Source organism: Protomyctophum bolini (assembly GCF_963924005.1).
Source record: "Protomyctophum bolini genome assembly, chromosome: 2".
In the NCBI taxonomy this organism is placed as follows: domain Eukaryota; kingdom Metazoa; phylum Chordata; class Actinopteri; order Myctophiformes; family Myctophidae; genus Protomyctophum; species Protomyctophum bolini.
The window spans coordinates 47,694,139-47,717,154 of NC_137863.1; positions in this window are offsets into that span (position 1 = coordinate 47,694,139).

Here is a 23,016-nt window from a genome sequence, read left to right on the forward strand (position 1 = left end):
AGTGACATGTAGGTCTTTATTGCATATTGATCACAAACCATATCATTTTAACTTCTAGTAGTTAGTGACTCACATCTCAAAAGTAAAACTATAGACCAAGCAATTGCAAATGAGCCATCATCATTTCAAACATTATAGGCTACTGTCCCACACACACACTGCTATCACTAGGCTACTTTATTCTCAATGAGTCAATGGTCTGACTGAATTGCATCTCAATAGCATAGCCAAATAGACCCCCGCCCCGCCCATACACACATAAACAATGAATCGCTGTAACTTGGGTCAAATGGTGAAATAGCAGGCAAATGACTCAAAACTATGAATGTGATTTTCAATCTAATTTCTTGTTTCCTCTGCTGTAAAGTATTGGATTTGTGCATTAATTGCTGATTTGAGTAAATGCAGAAACATGATTACTAATTTAATTGTAGCTTTTATTTTCTCATAGCCAACATGGTGTACAAGTCTTCACTGTCTTGTATGTGGTCTAAGCGGTCATTTTATGATATTCTGTCTTTTAGATAATAAAGCAACTTAATTATAATAATGTAGAATATTTTACAAGTCAATGTGTGATGACTTGTGTACTATTTAGTACAGGGGTGGGTGGCAGTCTGTGTCTTGGAAAACAGATAACTGGTATACTCATTGTTTTCACTTGTGATGTATTTATCTTGGTTAAATGTTCAGAGTCAAGAGCTGTGCGTTCATGTGTGTTCACACATTTAGCGAGTAACATAAAATAGAGAGTCAATAGTAAGCTTTGTAATTTTAAAGCATATAACATTTTATAATATGAATGAAGATCACAGGTATTATAGATAGAGCATGCCCAGGGGAGGAGGGGGGTGGAGCATGCAGCAGTTTGTTAGGTTGTGATTGGCTGAGAGATGGTTCTATTGTTCTCCTCTTCGGCCTATCAATCCAAGCAGTTCTCTAGTATAAGAAGAGTTGCTCTGTGTCAGTTCTCCACAACTGCTCCAGGATATCAATCATTTCTGATTGATCAGATCTGACTGTGGACTCCAGACTTCAGGAGAAGATGAACTCGGTCAACCTCAACTCTGCTGAACAGGAGGAACCCAATGACCATGGTATGTTACTTTCCCTTTCACCTGTCATATTTGTATAATTAGAACATTGTATTCTCAATCTTCCGCTTTGTTTCATTGTAATTTGATGCAGATCGTGTTTTTGCTTTTATATTGTCTCACAGCAGGTTCATTCATTCTAAAAGTGCTTGTAGTTGGCCTATTACTTACCGCTGAATCATTATATAAGCATGTGTCATTTTTTATTATTGTGTAATAGTTATTTAGCTAGTTATTGCACAGTAAATTTGATTCTTTCTTAAAATGCACAAAAAAACAGCAATTCCTTTGCTGGTGTTAATTGGGGAACTAAATGTACATTTCAGCCCATAAAAGTCTGTCGTTCAACCTCTCAATGGGTTTTGTTTCCAATCCAGTGTTGCATCATCAGTCTGGCCTCCCTGTCTTACCAACAGTAAATGAACATAGAAGCTTGGCTAAACCCAAACAGCACGGCTGTGACCAGTGTGGACAACGCTTCCATTACAAATCTCACCTTAAAACACACCAGAGAATTCACACTGGAGAGAAACCCTATGGACAACGGTTCTCTCAAATGTCCAACCTTAAAACACACCAGGGCATTGTGCACACTGGAGAGAAACCCTATGGATGTGATCAGTGTGGACAACACTTCTCTCAAATACACCACCTTAAAGGCCACCAGAGAATTCACACTGGAGAGAAACCCTATGGATGTGATCAGTGTGGACAACACTTCTCTGCAATGTCCAGCCTTAAAAGCCACCAGAGAATTCACACTGGAGAGAAACCCTATGGATGTGATCAGTGTGGACAACGGTTCTCTCAAATGTCCAACCTTAAAACACACCAGGGCATTGTGCACACTGGAGAGAAACCCTATGGATGTGATCAGTGTGGACAAAACTTCTCTCAAATACACCACCTTAAAGGCCACCAGAGAATTCACACTGGAGAGAAACCCTATGGATGTGATCAGTGTGGACAACACTTCTCTGCAATGTCCAGCCTTAAAAGACACCAAATAATTCACACTGGAGAGAAACCCTATGGATGTGATCAATGTGGACAACACTTTTCTGAAATGTCCAGCCTTAAAAGTCACCAGAGAATTCACACTGGAGAGAAACCCTATGGATGTGATCAGTGTGGACAACGCTTCTCTAGAATGTCCGACCTTAAGACACACCAGCGCATTCACACTGGAGAGAAACCCTATGGATGTGATCAGTGTGGACAACGCTTCTCTAGAATGTCCAACCTTAAAAAGCACCAGAGAATTCACACTGGAGAGAAACCCTATGGATGTGATCAGTGTGGACAACACTTCTCTCAATTGTCCAACCTTAAAAAGCATCAGAGAATTCACACTGGAGAGAAACCCTATGGATGTGATCAGTGTGGACAACACTTCTCTCAATTGACCCACCTTAAAACACACCAGAGAATTCACACTGGAGAGAAACCCTATGGTTGTGATCATTGTGGACGACACTTCTCTCATTTGTCCAACCTTAAAAGCCACCGGATAAGTCACACTAGAGAGAAACCCTAGTGTTTACATTATGACAAGAGCTTAGCACATCCACGTAAAAAGTGTTGGATGATTATCTTTTTTTCATCATTTTTTATTACAATTAAAGTTGTATACTGTTTAAATGACCTGTTTTTTTGTGGTATTTCTTATTCACTGGGTTTTTCATATTTTTTTTTTGAGAAATTATTAACACCTAAAAGTATGGTGGTGACTGTTAGAGGAGCCTCTTTTTTCACCCATTGCATCAATCTATCTATACATTATTTCTGACGACCATGATTTATTTCTGCTTCGTTATTATGATACTGCTTTTATACTGTATACTGAACATGTCAGATAGAAATAAAGGTCTCGATATTCAATTTCATTCTCAACCTTATTCTTTGCTTTACTGTCATTTGATCTGCAGATTTTCTGTCAATTAGATTTAGATTAACTTTGTTCACACTTGACACACATTTTATTTTTAGGCCACACTTGGAAGAAGCAATCCCGTTCAAATTCAGTTTCTACGAGAACATGGGTCCCATTTAATAATGTGCTCCATGTTCTTGTAGAAACTGAACATGAAGGTTGGATGATTGGATTGATTGCAAGTTTGCAACAGGATTACACATTAAACCTTTCGGCTCATATGCTTTTCATTAAAGCTTTATTCTACACTTCCCCGTAATGTCCAAAATACACCAGATCCTTCACATTCAGAGATAAATTAATTGCAAAGTGTGTGGAGAAGCTATTAGTCCATCAAATTATGTAGAAGTTCACAAGGTTGTATACACTGGTTACGGACAGATATAAACATATAACTCTGTTTAGCGTGAACAGTAGCCTTTAACTAAAGCGTAATTATAGAGGACGAGTGTATGACGATACGTGGTCTCTTAACAAATTAACTGCTTCTGCTTCTAAATTATTCCATTATACAATCCAACTGTCAGTTGCATATGTCGGAATGCTCGGTCATATAAGCTTTTATATAAATCAGGATCGCTGTAATATTTTTTCCCCTTTTTTGCTTGGCCTTTCCATCTGCAGCGGACTCCTGCCGTTCACTTCTTGTATACAGGCCTACTGAAAAGGCTCATAACTCTGACCAAACACCGATGTTCGGAGGTCTTTTTTTCCCTTTTTTTCTTCCAAGCAGAAGTACAGAGGTTTATATAAGTTTACATATGTATTGTATACTTAATGTACAACCCTCCCCCTTATAGGTTGAGCAGAATGACCAAGAGTGGTCACACTTGCCCCGCCTACCCCCCGGTCTCCCTCCCACTCAGGGACGTGCAGAAAGAGAGAGGCAGGGGCTGAAATCCTGTAAGAGGGCACACTGTCATGGTCTCGGAATCCCCCAATTTACACATTCTTGTATCTAGATGGGTTGTTGACCAGTCATTCTATATACTAATTAGTATGGTGATGACTTTTTGGTGGAGTCTGTAGACTCTCTATCTACATTATATATTTCTGCTTCGTTACATCTGACCCTACATGTTTTATTATTGTGATACTGTTGTTATACTGTATTGCTTTTGTGGAACATGTCGCACCAACATTATGCTGCAGAAACAAGTCACAATATTCAATTTAATTCTCAATCGTATTCCTTGTTTCACTGTAAATTTCTGTATATTAGATAGTATATTTAGTATATTTATGTATTTGAGCTTTGTGAATTAATCATTTGGTAAATGCTCTGCGCCGATAAATATAACTGATCTACAATTTCAGAATGCATTGTGATGTGTTATCAGCTTAAAGCAACTGTCTTTAACAGTTGCACAGAACATTTGTGAAAATTGTGGAATAAGTTAAATCAAATCAATTGTCTTGACATTAAACATTATATATATTATATATTTTCTTTTGACTTGTCTATTTGTGTTACACAAAGCAACAGTGGAAACATTATGCCTCAGTTAAAAGTAGAGTTTCTTATTTAGTAAAATAACGGAACAAACACATCCAGGATCTGAAATAACCTTATTTGCATTTTAAATGCAGATGGCCCACTCAGTATAATCTACACACTTTAACTGTCATTGTCTCCAAGTATCCCCCAATTTACACATTCTTGTATCCAGATGGGTTGTTGACCAGTCATTCTATATACTAATTAGGATGGTGGTGACTTTTTGTTCACATTGAAATGGAGCCTGGCTGCAGTTAACTGGAGGAGAGCTGTGAGGAGTGTTTTCACCACTCCAAGACAAAGGGGAGGTGTTACTACTTTCAGGCTGCACTCTTCTTTAAAGTGACCTTTTGATAATACATTGGAGTAGGATCCTAACTATACTGCACAGTATCATGCCATTTGTGGCATGATACTGTGCAGTGTCATTTCTCCACAACTCCTCCAGGATCATTTCTGATCACATCTGACTGTGGACTGCAGACTTCAGGTGAAGATGAACTCTCTCAAACCCACCAGGGACATTTCTGCGGAACAGGAGGAAACGAAAGACCTTGGTATGTTACTCAACCTCCCTTTCCACTCCCACTGTCCTGTTTTTATTCCATTAATATTCTCAATTGTAATTGTATTATACAGCTTATTATTAGTAGCTTTGTTGTAGATCATTTTGTTTTGCATCACAGCAACAACCACATATTTCTAGTATTACTTAAGGATTAAGTAATCACTTAATCCCTATATTTTAGTCACGGCAAGGTTGTTAAGGCCATTGTTTTAATAGTTAGCTATATGACAGGGATTTGTTGCACAACAATCACTTTTGTTGTCTACTTATCAACCCATCAACAATCTTTATTTTGTATTTGTTCCCAATCCAGGGTCACATCATCAGCCTGACTGCCCTGACCTACCAGAGGTGAATGAACAAAGAAGCTTGACAAAGAAAAAACACCATTGCTGTGATCAGTGTGGAGAACACTTCTCTCGATTGACCCACCTTAAAACACACAAGAGAATTCACACTGGAGAGAAACCCTATGGATGTGATCAGTGTGGACAACACTTCTCTCTAATGTCCAGCCTTAAAAGCCACCAGAGAATTCACACTGGAGAGAAACCCTATGGATGTGATCAATGTGGACAACACTTCTCTCTAATGTCCAGCCTTAAAAGACACCAGAGAATTCACACTGGAGAGAAACCATATGGATGTGATCAATGTGGACAACACTTCTCTCAAATGACCAGCCTTAAAAGACACCAAAGAATTCACACTGGAGAGAAACCATATGGATGTGGTCAATGTGGACAACACTTCTCTGAAATGTCCAGCCTTAAAACACACCAGAGAATTCACACTGGAGAGAAACCCTATGGATGTGAGCATTGTGGACAACACTTCTCTCGAATGTCCAGCCTTGAAAGTCACCAGAGAATTCACACTGGAGAGAAACCCTATGGATGTGATCAGTGTGGACAACACTTCTCTCAAATACACCACCTTAAAAGCCACCAGAGAATTCACACTGGAGAGAAACCCTATGGATGTGATCAGTGTGGACAACACTTCTGTGAAATGTCCAGCCTTAAAAAACACCATAGAATTCACACTGGAGAAAAACCCTATGGATGTGATCAGTGTGGACAACACTTCTCTCATTTGTCCAACCTTAAAAGCCACCGGATAATTCACACTAGAGAGAAACCCTAGTGTTTACATTATGACAAGAGCTTAGCACATCCACGTAAAAAGTGTTGGATGATTATCTTTTTTTCATCATTTTTTATTACAATTAAAGTTGTATACTGTTTAAATGACCTGTTTTTTTGTGGTATTTCTTATTCACTGGGTTTTTCATATTTTTTTTAGAGAAATTATTAACACCTAAAAGTATGGTGGTGACTGTTAGAGGAGCCTCTTTTTTCACCCATTGCATCAATCTATCTATACATTATTTCTGACGACCATGATTTATTTCTGCTTCGTTATTATGATACTGCTTTTATACTGTATACTGAACATGTCAGATAGAAATAAAGGTCTCGATATTCAATTTCATTCTCAACCTTATTCTTTGCTTTACTGTCATTTGATCTGCAGATTTTCTGTCAATTAGATTTAGATTAACTTTGTTCACACTTGACACACATTTTATTTTTAGGCCACACTTGGAAGAAGCAATCCCGTTCAAATTCAGTTTCTACGAGAACATGGGTCCCATTTAATAATGTGCTCCATGTTCTTGTAGAAACTGAACATGAAGGTTGGATGATTGGATTGATTGCAAGTTTGCAACAGGATTACACATTAAACCTTTCGGCTCATATGCTTTTCATTAAAGCTTTATTCTACACTTCCCCGTAATGTCCAAAATACACCAGATCCTTCACATTCAGAGATAAATTAATTGCAAAGTGTGTGGAGAAGCTATTAGTCCATCAAATTATGTAGAAGTTCACAAGGTTGTATACACTGGTTACGGACAGATATAAACATATAACTCTGTTTAGCGTGAACAGTAGCCTTTAACTAAAGCGTAATTATAGAGGACGAGTGTATGACGATACGTGGTCTCTTAACAAATTAACTGCTTCTGCTTCTAAATTATTCCATTATACAATCCAACTGTCAGTTGCATATGTCGGAATGCTCGGTCATATAAGCTTTTATATAAATCAGGATCGCTGTAATATTTTTTCCCCTTTTTTGCTTGGCCTTTCCATCTGCAGCGGACTCCTGCCGTTCACTTCTTGTATACAGGCCTACTGAAAAGGCTCATAACTCTGACCAAACACCGATGTTCGGAGGTCTTTTTTTCCCTTTTTTTCTTCCAAGCAGAAGTACAGAGGTTTATATAAGTTTACATATGTATTGTATACTTAATGTACAACCCTCCCCCTTATAGGTTGAGCAGAATGACCAAGAGTGGTCACACTTGCCCCGCCTACCCCCCGGTCTCCCTCCCACTCAGGGACGTGCAGAAAGAGAGAGGCAGGGGCTGAAATCCTGTAAGAGGGCACACTGTCATGGTCTCGGAATCCCCCAATTTACACATTCTTGTATCTAGATGGGTTGTTGACCAGTCATTCTATATACTAATTAGTATGGTGATGACTTTTTGGTGGAGTCTGTAGACTCTCTATCTACATTATATATTTCTGCTTCGTTACATCTGACCCTACATGTTTTATTATTGTGATACTGTTGTTATACTGTATTGCTTTTGTGGAACATGTCGCACCAACATTATGCTGCAGAAACAAGTCACAATATTCAATTTAATTCTCAATCGTATTCCTTGTTTCACTGTAAATTTCTGTATATTAGATAGTATATTTAGTATATTTATGTATTTGAGCTTTGTGAATTAATCATTTGGTAAATGCTCTGCGCCGATAAATATAACTGATCTACAATTTCAGAATGCATTGTGATGTGTTATCAGCTTAAAGCAACTGTCTTTAACAGTTGCACAGAACATTTGTGAAAATTGTGGAATAAGTTAAATCAAATCAATTGTCTTGACATTAAACATTATATATATTATATATTTTCTTTTGACTTGTCTATTTGTGTTACACAAAGCAACAGTGGAAACATTATGCCTCAGTTAAAAGTAGAGTTTCTTATTTAGTAAAATAACGGAACAAACACATCCAGGATCTGAAATAACCTTATTTGCATTTTAAATGCAGATGGCCCACTCAGTATAATCTACACACTTTAACTGTCATTGTCTCCAAGTATCCCCCAATTTACACATTCTTGTATCCAGATGGGTTGTTGACCAGTCATTCTATATACTAATTAGGATGGTGGTGACTTTTTGTTGGAGTTTGTAGAGCCTTATTCTTCTGACATTTTGTATTGTTTCTTCATTATATATTTCTGCTTCATTACATCTGACCCTTTACATGTTTTATTATTGTGATACTGTTGTAATCAAACCAACAGTTAAATCAAACCAATTGTCTTGACATTAAATATTTGACATACAATCTATACAAAGCATGAACATGTATGTCCAAACAGTTAGGTTACTAGCCTACTGTTCAAATTACTACAAGTTTAATGTCCAATATAAAAAACATGATTCACATAGAGCCAAACTTTGTAATAAAAAAATAAATTACAATGATATAGCACAGTGAAGAACTTGATCAAGAACTTTTGAAATTAACTGCTGACATCTCTGGGTTTGCGTTTATTTGTCAAAGAAAAGTACATTGAAACTTGTGTCTATGAACATATCTCTGATGATGGCCCATCATCATCTATGTGTCTTTGGTTTCACATTGAAATGGAGCCTGGCTGCAGTTAACTGGAGGAGAGCTGTGAGGAGTGTTTTCACCACTCCAAGACAAAGGGGAGGTGTTACTACTTTCAGGCTGCACTCTTCTTTAAAGTGACCTTTTGATAATACATTGGAGTAGGATCCTAACTATACTGCACAGTATCATGCGATATAATACACATTATAATCTTGTGAATTTGTTGGATATTAATTTTCAATGAATTGGTAACGAGACTGTTTAAATGTCATTCCACCTACCCTGTGGTTTGTTCAGTGATGGAATAAGTAAACAGTGTCTCTCCAGAAAAATAACCAAGTTACACAAGTAATTAAAGCAATACATTCAATTTGATTAAAAAGCTGATGAGACTTACATTGTGAGTTGACTTTATTTTAATAAATATATTGTATTTATGGTGTGTAAATGCTTACCATACTTTTTATTGTGTGACCACTTTGGATCCATTGAGTGAGTATATCTGTGGGGAGGGTGGAGGACAGTATGTTGGACTGTGATTGGTGGAGAGATGGTTCTATTGTTCTCTTAGTCAGTCAATCAAAGCAGTTAGTGGCTCTCTGGTATAAAAATTACTTGGTCTGTGTCATTTCTCCACAACTCCTCCAGGATCATTTCTGATCACATCTGACTGTGGACTGCAGACTTCAGGTGAAGATGAACTCTCTCAAACCCACCAGGGACATTTCTGCGGAACAGGAGGAAACGAAAGACCTTGGTATGTTACTCAACCTCCCTTTCCACTCCCACTGTCCTGTTTTTATTCCATTAATATTCTCAATTGTAATTGTATTATACAGCTTATTATTAGTAGCTTTGTTGTAGATCATTTTGTTTTGCATCACAGCAACAACCACATATTTCTAGTATTACTTAAGGATTAAGTAATCACTTAATCCCTATATTTTAGTCACGGCAAGGTTGTTAAGGCCATTGTTTTAATAGTTAGCTATATGACAGGGATTTGTTGCACAACAATCACTTTTGTTGTCTACTTATCAACCCATCAACAATCTTTATTTTGTATTTGTTCCCAATCCAGGGTCACATCATCAGCCTGACTGCCCTGACCTACCAGAGGTGAATGAACAAAGAAGCTTGACAAAGAAAAAACACCATTGCTGTGATCAGTGTGGAGAACACTTCTCTCGATTGACCCACCTTAAAACACACAAGAGAATTCACACTGGAGAGAAACCCTATGGATGTGATCAGTGTGGACAACACTTCTCTCTAATGTCCAGCCTTAAAAGCCACCAGAGAATTCACACTGGAGAGAAACCCTATGGATGTGATCAATGTGGACAACACTTCTCTCTAATGTCCAGCCTTAAAAGACACCAGAGAATTCACACTGGAGAGAAACCATATGGATGTGATCAATGTGGACAACACTTCTCTCAAATGACCAGCCTTAAAAGACACCAAAGAATTCACACTGGAGAGAAACCATATGGATGTGGTCAATGTGGACAACACTTCTCTGAAATGTCCAGCCTTAAAACACACCAGAGAATTCACACTGGAGAGAAACCCTATGGATGTGAGCATTGTGGACAACACTTCTCTCGAATGTCCAGCCTTGAAAGTCACCAGAGAATTCACACTGGAGAGAAACCCTATGGATGTGATCAGTGTGGACAACACTTCTCTCAAATACACCACCTTAAAAGCCACCAGAGAATTCACACTGGAGAGAAACCCTATGGATGTGATCAGTGTGGACAACACTTCTGTGAAATGTCCAGCCTTAAAAAACACCATAGAATTCACACTGGAGAAAAACCCTATGGATGTGATCAGTGTGGACAACACTTCTCTCATTTGTCCAACCTTAAAAGCCACCGGATAATTCACACTAGAGAGAAACCCTAGTGTTTACATTATGACAAGAGCTTAGCACATCCACGTAAAAAGTGTTGGATGATTATCTTTTTTTCATCATTTTTTATTACAATTAAAGTTGTATACTGTTTAAATGACCTGTTTTTTTGTGGTATTTCTTATTCACTGGGTTTTTCATATATTTTTTAGAGAAATTATTAACACCTAAAAGTATGGTGGTGACTGTTAGAGGAGCCTCTTTTTTCACCCATTGCATCAATCTATCTATACATTATTTCTGACGACCATGATTTATTTCTGCTTCGTTATTATGATACTGCTTTTATACTGTATACTGAACATGTCAGATAGAAATAAAGGTCTCGATATTCAATTTCATTCTCAACCTTATTCTTTGCTTTACTGTCATTTGATCTGCAGATTTTCTGTCAATTAGATTTAGATTAACTTTGTTCACACTTGACACACATTTTATTTTTAGGCCACACTTGGAAGAAGCAATCCCGTTCAAATTCAGTTTCTACGAGAACATGGGTCCCATTTAATAATGTGCTCCATGTTCTTGTAGAAACTGAACATGAAGGTTGGATGATTGGATTGATTGCAAGTTTGCAACAGGATTACACATTAAACCTTTCGGCTCATATGCTTTTCATTAAAGCTTTATTCTACACTTCCCCGTAATGTCCAAAATACACCAGATCCTTCACATTCAGAGATAAATTAATTGCAAAGTGTGTGGAGAAGCTATTAGTCCATCAAATTATGTAGAAGTTCACAAGGTTGTATACACTGGTTACGGACAGATATAAACATATAACTCTGTTTAGCGTGAACAGTAGCCTTTAACTAAAGCGTAATTATAGAGGACGAGTGTATGACGATACGTGGTCTCTTAACAAATTAACTGCTTCTGCTTCTAAATTATTCCATTATACAATCCAACTGTCAGTTGCATATGTCGGAATGCTCGGTCATATAAGCTTTTATATAAATCAGGATCGCTGTAATATTTTTTCCCCTTTTTTGCTTGGCCTTTCCATCTGCAGCGGACTCCTGCCGTTCACTTCTTGTATACAGGCCTACTGAAAAGGCTCATAACTCTGACCAAACACCGATGTTCGGAGGTCTTTTTTTCCCTTTTTTTCTTCCAAGCAGAAGTACAGAGGTTTATATAAGTTTACATATGTATTGTATACTTAATGTACAACCCTCCCCCTTATAGGTTGAGCAGAATGACCAAGAGTGGTCACACTTGCCCCGCCTACCCCCCGGTCTCCCTCCCACTCAGGGACGTGCAGAAAGAGAGAGGCAGGGGCTGAAATCCTGTAAGAGGGCACACTGTCATGGTCTCGGAATCCCCCAATTTACACATTCTTGTATCTAGATGGGTTGTTGACCAGTCATTCTATATACTAATTAGTATGGTGATGACTTTTTGGTGGAGTCTGTAGACTCTCTATCTACATTATATATTTCTGCTTCGTTACATCTGACCCTACATGTTTTATTATTGTGATACTGTTGTTATACTGTATTGCTTTTGTGGAACATGTCGCACCAACATTATGCTGCAGAAACAAGTCACAATATTCAATTTAATTCTCAATCGTATTCCTTGTTTCACTGTAAATTTCTGTATATTAGATAGTATATTTAGTATATTTATGTATTTGAGCTTTGTGAATTAATCATTTGGTAAATGCTCTGCGCCGATAAATATAACTGATCTACAATTTCAGAATGCATTGTGATGTGTTATCAGCTTAAAGCAACTGTCTTTAACAGTTGCACAGAACATTTGTGAAAATTGTGGAATAAGTTAAATCAAATCAATTGTCTTGACATTAAACATTATATATATTATATATTTTCTTTTGACTTGTCTATTTGTGTTACACAAAGCAACAGTGGAAACATTATGCCTCAGTTAAAAGTAGAGTTTCTTATTTAGTAAAATAACGGAACAAACACATCCAGGATCTGAAATAACCTTATTTGCATTTTAAATGCAGATGGCCCACTCAGTATAATCTACACACTTTAACTGTCATTGTCTCCAAGTATCCCCCAATTTACACATTCTTGTATCCAGATGGGTTGTTGACCAGTCATTCTATATACTAATTAGGATGGTGGTGACTTTTTGTTCACATTGAAATGGAGCCTGGCTGCAGTTAACTGGAGGAGAGCTGTGAGGAGTGTTTTCACCACTCCAAGACAAAGGGGAGGTGTTACTACTTTCAGGCTGCACTCTTCTTTAAAGTGACCTTTTGATAATACATTGGAGTAGGATCCTAACTATACTGCACAGTATCATGCCATTTGTGGCATGATACTGTGCAGTGTCATTTCTCCACAACTCCTCCAGGATCATTTCTGATCACATCTGACTGTGGACTGCAGACTTCAGGTGAAGATGAACTCTCTCAAACCCACCAGGGACATTTCTGCGGAACAGGAGGAAACGAAAGACCTTGGTATGTTACTCAACCTCCCTTTCCACTCCCACTGTCCTGTTTTTATTCCATTAATATTCTCAATTGTAATTGTATTATACAGCTTATTATTAGTAGCTTTGTTGTAGATCATTTTGTTTTGCATCACAGCAACAACCACATATTTCTAGTATTACTTAAGGATTAAGTAATCACTTAATCCCTATATTTTAGTCACGGCAAGGTTGTTAAGGCCATTGTTTTAATAGTTAGCTATATGACAGGGATTTGTTGCACAACAATCACTTTTGTTGTCTACTTATCAACCCATCAACAATCTTTATTTTGTATTTGTTCCCAATCCAGGGTCACATCATCAGCCTGACTGCCCTGACCTACCAGAGGTGAATGAACAAAGAAGCTTGACAAAGAAAAAACACCATTGCTGTGATCAGTGTGGAGAACACTTCTCTCGATTGACCCACCTTAAAACACACAAGAGAATTCACACTGGAGAGAAACCCTATGGATGTGATCAGTGTGGACAACACTTCTCTCTAATGTCCAGCCTTAAAAGCCACCAGAGAATTCACACTGGAGAGAAACCCTATGGATGTGATCAATGTGGACAACACTTCTCTCTAATGTCCAGCCTTAAAAGACACCAGAGAATTCACACTGGAGAGAAACCATATGGATGTGATCAATGTGGACAACACTTCTCTCAAATGACCAGCCTTAAAAGACACCAAAGAATTCACACTGGAGAGAAACCATATGGATGTGGTCAATGTGGACAACACTTCTCTGAAATGTCCAGCCTTAAAACACACCAGAGAATTCACACTGGAGAGAAACCCTATGGATGTGAGCATTGTGGACAACACTTCTCTCGAATGTCCAGCCTTGAAAGTCACCAGAGAATTCACACTGGAGAGAAACCCTATGGATGTGATCAGTGTGGACAACACTTCTCTCAAATACACCACCTTAAAAGCCACCAGAGAATTCACACTGGAGAGAAACCCTATGGATGTGATCAGTGTGGACAACACTTCTGTGAAATGTCCAGCCTTAAAAAACACCATAGAATTCACACTGGAGAAAAACCCTATGGATGTGATCAGTGTGGACAACACTTCTCTCATTTGTCCAACCTTAAAAGCCACCGGATAATTCACACTAGAGAGAAACCCTAGTGTTTACATTATGACAAGAGCTTAGCACATCCACGTAAAAAGTGTTGGATGATTATCTTTTTTTCATCATTTTTTATTACAATTAAAGTTGTATACTGTTTAAATGACCTGTTTTTTTGTGGTATTTCTTATTCACTGGGTTTTTCATATTTTTTTTAGAGAAATTATTAACACCTAAAAGTATGGTGGTGACTGTTAGAGGAGCCTCTTTTTTCACCCATTGCATCAATCTATCTATACATTATTTCTGACGACCATGATTTATTTCTGCTTCGTTATTATGATACTGCTTTTATACTGTATACTGAACATGTCAGATAGAAATAAAGGTCTCGATATTCAATTTCATTCTCAACCTTATTCTTTGCTTTACTGTCATTTGATCTGCAGATTTTCTGTCAATTAGATTTAGATTAACTTTGTTCACACTTGACACACATTTTATTTTTAGGCCACACTTGGAAGAAGCAATCCCGTTCAAATTCAGTTTCTACGAGAACATGGGTCCCATTTAATAATGTGCTCCATGTTCTTGTAGAAACTGAACATGAAGGTTGGATGATTGGATTGATTGCAAGTTTGCAACAGGATTACACATTAAACCTTTCGGCTCATATGCTTTTCATTAAAGCTTTATTCTACACTTCCCCGTAATGTCCAAAATACACCAGATCCTTCACATTCAGAGATAAATTAATTGCAAAGTGTGTGGAGAAGCTATTAGTCCATCAAATTATGTAGAAGTTCACAAGGTTGTATACACTGGTTACGGACAGATATAAACATATAACTCTGTTTAGCGTGAACAGTAGCCTTTAACTAAAGCGTAATTATAGAGGACGAGTGTATGACGATACGTGGTCTCTTAACAAATTAACTGCTTCTGCTTCTAAATTATTCCATTATACAATCCAACTGTCAGTTGCATATGTCGGAATGCTCGGTCATATAAGCTTTTATATAAATCAGGATCGCTGTAATATTTTTTCCCCTTTTTTGCTTGGCCTTTCCATCTGCAGCGGACTCCTGCCGTTCACTTCTTGTATACAGGCCTACTGAAAAGGCTCATAACTCTGACCAAACACCGATGTTCGGAGGTCTTTTTTTCCCTTTTTTTCTTCCAAGCAGAAGTACAGAGGTTTATATAAGTTTACATATGTATTGTATACTTAATGTACAACCCTCCCCCTTATAGGTTGAGCAGAATGACCAAGAGTGGTCACACTTGCCCCGCCTACCCCCCGGTCTCCCTCCCACTCAGGGACGTGCAGAAAGAGAGAGGCAGGGGCTGAAATCCTGTAAGAGGGCACACTGTCATGGTCTCGGAATCCCCCAATTTACACATTCTTGTATCTAGATGGGTTGTTGACCAGTCATTCTATATACTAATTAGTATGGTGATGACTTTTTGGTGGAGTCTGTAGACTCTCTATCTACATTATATATTTCTGCTTCGTTACATCTGACCCTACATGTTTTATTATTGTGATACTGTTGTTATACTGTATTGCTTTTGTGGAACATGTCGCACCAACATTATGCTGCAGAAACAAGTCACAATATTCAATTTAATTCTCAATCGTATTCCTTGTTTCACTGTAAATTTCTGTATATTAGATAGTATATTTAGTATATTTATGTATTTGAGCTTTGTGAATTAATCATTTGGTAAATGCTCTGCGCCGATAAATATAACTGATCTACAATTTCAGAATGCATTGTGATGTGTTATCAGCTTAAAGCAACTGTCTTTAACAGTTGCACAGAACATTTGTGAAAATTGTGGAATAAGTTAAATCAAATCAATTGTCTTGACATTAAACATTATATATATTATATATTTTCTTTTGACTTGTCTATTTGTGTTACACAAAGCAACAGTGGAAACATTATGCCTCAGTTAAAAGTAGAGTTTCTTATTTAGTAAAATAACGGAACAAACACATCCAGGATCTGAAATAACCTTATTTGCATTTTAAATGCAGATGGCCCACTCAGTATAATCTACACACTTTAACTGTCATTGTCTCCAAGTATCCCCCAATTTACACATTCTTGTATCCAGATGGGTTGTTGACCAGTCATTCTATATACTAATTAGGATGGTGGTGACTTTTTGTTCACATTGAAATGGAGCCTGGCTGCAGTTAACTGGAGGAGAGCTGTGAGGAGTGTTTTCACCACTCCAAGACAAAGGGGAGGTGTTACTACTTTCAGGCTGCACTCTTCTTTAAAGTGACCTTTTGATAATACATTGGAGTAGGATCCTAACTATACTGCACAGTATCATGCGATATAATACACATTATAATCTTGTGAATTTGTTGGATATTAATTTTCAATGAATTGGTAACGAGACTGTTTAAATGTCATTCCACCTACCCTGTGGTTTGTTCAGTGATGGAATAAGTAAACAGTGTCTCTCCAGAAAAATAACCAAGTTACACAAGTAATTAAAGCAATACATTCAATTTGATTAAAAAGCTGATGAGACTTACATTGTGAGTTGACTTTATTTTAATAAATATATTGTATTTATGGTGTGTAAATGCTTACCATACTTTTTATTGTGTGACCACTTTGGATCCATTGAGTGAGTATATCTGTGGGGAGGGTGGAGGACAGTATGTTGGACTGTGATTGGTGGAGAGATGGTTCTATTGTTCTCTTAGTCAGTCAATCAAAGCAGTTAGTGGCTCTCTGGTATAAAAATACTTGGTCTGTGTCATTTCTCCACAACTCCTCCAGGATCATTTCTGATCACATCTGACTGTGGACTGCAGACTTCAGGTGAAGATGAACTCTCTCAAACCCACCAGGGACATTTCTGCGGAACAGGAGGAAACGAAAGACCTTGGTATGTTACTCAACCTCCCTTTCCACTCCCACTGTCCTGTTTTTATTCCATTAATATTCTCAATTGTAATTGTATTATACAGCTTATTATTAGTAGCTTTGTTGTAGATCATTTTGTTTTGCATCACAGCAACAACCACATATTTCTAGTATTACTTAAGGATTAAGTAATCACTTAATCCCTATATTTTAGTCACGGCAAGGTTGTTAAGGCCATTGTTTTAATAGTTAGCTATATGACAGGGATTTGTTGCACAACAATCACTTTTGTTGTCTACTTATCAACCCATCAACAATCTTTATTTTGTATTTGTTCCCAATCCAGGGTCACATCATCAGCCTGACTGCCCTGACCTACCAGAGGTGAATGAACAAAGAAGCTTGACAAAGAAAAAACACCATTGCTGTGATCAGTGTGGAGAACACTTCTCTCGATTGACCCACCTTAAAACACACAAGAGAATTCACACTGGAGAGAAACCCTATGGATGTGATCAGTGTGGACAACACTTCTCTCTAATGTCCAGCCTTAAAAGCCACCAGAGAATTCACACTGGAGAGAAACCCTATGGATGTGATCAATGTGGACAACACTTCTCTCTAATGTCCAGCCTTAAAAGACACCAGAGAATTCACACTGGAGAGAAACCATATGGATGTGATCAATGTGGACAACACTTCTCTCAAATGACCAGCCTTAAAAGACACCAAAGAATTCACACTGGAGAGAAACCATATGGATGTGGTCAATGTGGACAACACTTCTCTGAAATGTCCAGCCTTAAAACACACCAGAGAATTCACACTGGAGAGAAACCCTATGGATGTGAGCATTGTGGACAACACTTCTCTCGAATGTCCAGCCTTGAAAGTCACCAGAGAATTCACACTGGAGAGAAACCCTATGGATGTGATCAGTGTGGACAACACTTCTCTCAAATACACCACCTTAAAAGCCACCAGAGAATTCACACTGGAGAGAAACCCTATGGATGTGATCAGTGTGGACAACACTTCTGTGAAATGTCCAGCCTTAAAAAACACCATAGAATTCACACTGGAGAAAAACCCTATGGATGTGATCAGTGTGGACAACACTTCTCTCATTTGTCCAACCTTAAAAGCCACCGGATAATTCACACTAGAGAGAAACCCTAGTGTTTACATTATGACAAGAGCTTAGCACATCCACGTAAAAAGTGTTGGATGATTATCTTTTTTTCATCATTTTTTATTACAATTAAAGTTGTATACTGTTTAAATGACCTGTTTTTTTGTGGTATTTCTTATTCACTGGGTTTTTCATATTTTTTTTTAGAGAAATTATTAACACCTAAAAGTATGGTGGTGACTGTTAGAGGAGCCTCTTTTTTCACCCATTGCATCAATCTATCTATACATTATTTCTGACGACCATGATTTATTTCTGCTTCGTTATTATGGTACTGCTGTACACTGAACATGTCAGATAGAAATAAAGGTCTCGATATTCAATTCTCAACCTTATTCTTTGTTTTACTGTCATTTGATCTGCAGATTTTCTGTCAATTAGATTTAGATTAACTTTGTTCACACTTGTTCAGACACACATTTTATTTTTAGGCCACACTTGGAAGAAGCAATCCCGTTCAAATTCAGTTTCTACAAGAACATGGGTCCCATTTAATAATGTGCTCCATGTTCTTGTAGAAACTGAACTATGATTGGATTGATTGCAAGTTTGCAACAGGATTAAACATTAAACCTTTCGGCTCATATGCTTTTCATTAAAGCTTTACTCTACACTTCCCCGTAATGTCCAAAATACACCAGATCCATCACATTCAGAGATAAATTAATTGCAAAGTGTGTGTAGAAGCTTTTAGTTAATCAAATTATTTAGAAGTTCACAAGGTTGTATACACTGGTTACGGACAGATATAAACATATAACTCTGTTTAGTGTGAACAGTAGCCTTTAACTTAAGCGTAATTATAGAGGACGAGTGTATGACGATACGTGGTCTCTTAACAACTGCTTCTGCTTCTAAATTATTCCATTATACAATCCAACTGTCAGTTGCTTATGTCGGAATGCTCGGTCATATAAGCTTTTATATAAATCAGGATCGCTGTAATATTTTTTCCCCTTTTTTGCTTGGCCTTTCCATCTGCAGCGGACTCCTGCCGTTCACTTATTGTATACAGGCCTACTGAAAAGGCTCATAACTCTGACCAAACACCGATGTTTGGAGGTCTTTTTTATTTTATTTCTTCCAAGCAGAAGTACAGAGGTTTATATAAGTTTACATATGTATTCTTAACTTAATGTGCAACCCTCCCCCTTATAGGTTTGGGGCAGAATGACGAAGAGTGGTCACACTTGCCCTGCCTACCCCCCCGTTCTCCCTCCCACTCAGGGACGTGCAGAAAGAGAGAGGCAGGGGCTGAAATCCTGTAAGAGGGCACACTGTCATGGTCTCGGAATCCCCCAATTTACACATTCTTGTATCTAGATGGGTTGTTGACCAGTCATTCTATATACTAATTAGTATGGTGGTGACTTTTTGTTGGAGTCTGTAGACTCTCTATCTACATTATATATTTCTGCTTCGTTACATCTGACCCTATACATGTTTTATTATTGTGATACTGTTGTTATACTGTATTGCTTTTGTGGAACATGTCGCACCAACATTATGCTGCAGATAGAAATAAACAAGTCACAATATTCAATTTAATTCTCAATCGTATTCCTTGTTTCACTGTAAATTTCTGTATATTAGATAGTATATTTAGTATATTTATGTATTTGAGCTTTGTGAATTAATCATTTGGTAAATGTTCTGCGCCGATAAATATAACTGATCTACAATTTCAGAATGCATTGTGATGTGTTATCAGCTTAAAGCAACTGTCTTTAACAGTTGCACAGAACATTTGTGAAAATTGTGGAATAAGTTAAATCAAATCAATTGTCTTGACATTAAACATTATATATTTTCTTTTGACTTGTCTATCTGTGTTACATAAAGCAACAGTGGAAACATTATGCCTCAGTTAAAAGTAGTTTCTTATTTAGTAAAATAACGGAACAAACACCAGCATCTGAAAGAAATCCCCCCCCCCCCATTATTTGCATTTTAAATGCAGATAGCCCACTCAGTATAATCTACACACTTAACTGTCATTGTCTCCAAGTATCCCCCAATTTACACATTCTTGTATCTAGATGGGTTGTTGACCAGTCATTCTATATACTAATTAGTATGGTGGTGACTTTTTGTTGGAGTCTGTAGAGCCATTTTGTTGTTGTTCTATCTATGCTGCAGATAGAAATAAACAAGTCACAATAGTCAATTTAACTCTCAATCTTATTCCTGGTTTCACATTAATTTGACCTGCAGATTTGCTGTAGCCTATAGATTCATGTATTTGAGCTTTGCCATTTGGTAAATGCTCTGGGCAGATCAACATAACTCATCTACAAAGAACGGATTGTGATATGATGTAAATAATAATGAAAAAATAAGGGTCCACACTCACAGTTAAATCAAACCAATTGTCTTGACATTAAATATTTGAGATGCACTTGTCTATACAAAGCATTACATTGTATATTGTCCATACAGTTAGGTTACTATAGCCTACTGTTAAAATGACTACATTGCTATGGATTGTAAAATTGTGCAATTATTGTGAATTTGGCATGTGAAGATGAAAGAATGAAGAAGTTTAATGTCCAATAATCAAAAACATTATTTCATTCACTGCTGACATCTCTGGCTTTGCGTTGAAATGGAACCTGACTGCAGTTAACTGGAGGAGAGCTGTGAGGAGGGTTTTCACCACTCCAAGACAAAGGGGAGGCGTTACTACTTTCAGGCTGCACTCTTCTTTAAAGTGACCTTTTGAGAATACATTGGAGTAGGATCCTAACTAGGTTACTGCACGGTATCATGTGAGATAACACACCTTATAATCTTGTTGGATCTTTTTTTTTATTAATTGGTAAGAAGACTGAAAGAAAACAGTGTCACTCCACAAAAATACCCAAGTTACACAAGTAGTTCAAGCAATACATTCAATTTGATTAAAAAGCTGATGAGACTTACATTGTGATTTTACTTTGTTTTAATAAATATATTGTATCTATGGTGTGTAGGCTAGGAGTCCAGTTTGTTGATGACATCCAGTCAGTAACATGACATATAATTTAGTAGATAATAATAACACTTGTAATGTTAGAGGTACAGTATAATAGATAGTAAATAATACACCTTATAAAGCAGAATAATGAAACAAAATAAAAAATGAATACAAAACAAATTCACGTTATAAAATCAAATCTAACCGTAAACAAATACACAAATCACAGATTATCAGTCCTTGGTCTAATTTTAAATGCTTACCATACATTTTATTGTGTGACCACTTTGGATCCATTGAGTGAGTATATCTGTGGGGAGGAGGGAGGGTGGAGGACAGTATGTTAGACTGTGATTGGTGGAGAGATGGTTCTATTGTTCTCTTAGTCAATCATTCAAAGCAGTTGGTATAAAAAGACTTGGTCTGTGTCATTTCTCCACAACTCCTCCAGGATAATTTCTGTTCACATCTGTCTGTGGAATGCAGACTTCAGGTGAAGATGAACTCTCTCAAACCCACCAGGGACATTTCTGCGGAACAGGAGGATCCCAAAGACCTTGGTATGTTACTCAACCTCCCTTTTCTTTTTTTACTGTTCTATTTTTATTCCCTCAATATTCTCAATTACACGACAGGGATTTGTTGCACAACAATTACTTTTTTAGTCTATGTATCAACAATCTTTATTTTGTATTTGTTTCCAATCCAGTGTCTCATCATCCGTCTGACTGCCCTGACCTATCAGAGGTGAATGAACAAAGAAGCTTGACAAAGAAAAAACACCATTGCTGTGATCAGTGTGGACAACACTTCTCTACAATCTCCAGCCTTAAACGCCACCAGAGAATTCACACTGGAGAGAAACCCTATGGATGTGATCAGTGTGGACAACACTTCCCTAAAATGTCCAGCCTTAAAAAGCACCAGAGAATTCACACTGGAGAGAAACCCTATGGATGTGATCAGTGTGGACAACGGTTCCCTCAAATGTCCAACCTTAAAAGGCACCAGATAATTCACACTGGAGAGAAACCCTATGAATGTGATCAGTGTGGACAACGGTTCTCTCAAATGTCCAACCTTAAAACACACCAGAGCATTGTGCACACTGGAGAGAAACCCTATGGATGTGATCAGTGTGGACAACACTTCTCTACAATGTTCAACCTTAAAACACACAAGAGAATTCATACTGGAGAGAAACCCTATGGATGTGATCAGTGTGGACAACACTTCTCTACAATGTTCAGCCTTAAAACACACAAGATAATTCATACTGGGGAGAAACCCTATGGATGTGATCAGTGTGGGCAACACTTCTCTACAATGTCTCACCTTAAAAAACACCATAGAATCCACACTGGAGAGAAACCCTATGGATGTGATCAGTGTGGACAACGCTTCTCTCGAATGTCCACCCTTAAAACACACCAGAGAATTCACACTGGAGAAAAACCCTACGGATGTGATCAATGTGGACAACACTTCTCTTTAATGTCCAGCCTTAAAAAACACCATAAAATTCACACTGGAGAGAAACCCTATGGATGTGATCAGTGTGGACAACGGTTCTCTCAAATGTACAACCTTAAAACACACCAGAGCATTGTGCACACTGGAGAGAAACCCTATGGATGTGATCAATGTGGACAACACTTCTCTGAAATGTCCAGCCTTAAAAAACACCATAGAATTCACACTGGAGAAAAACC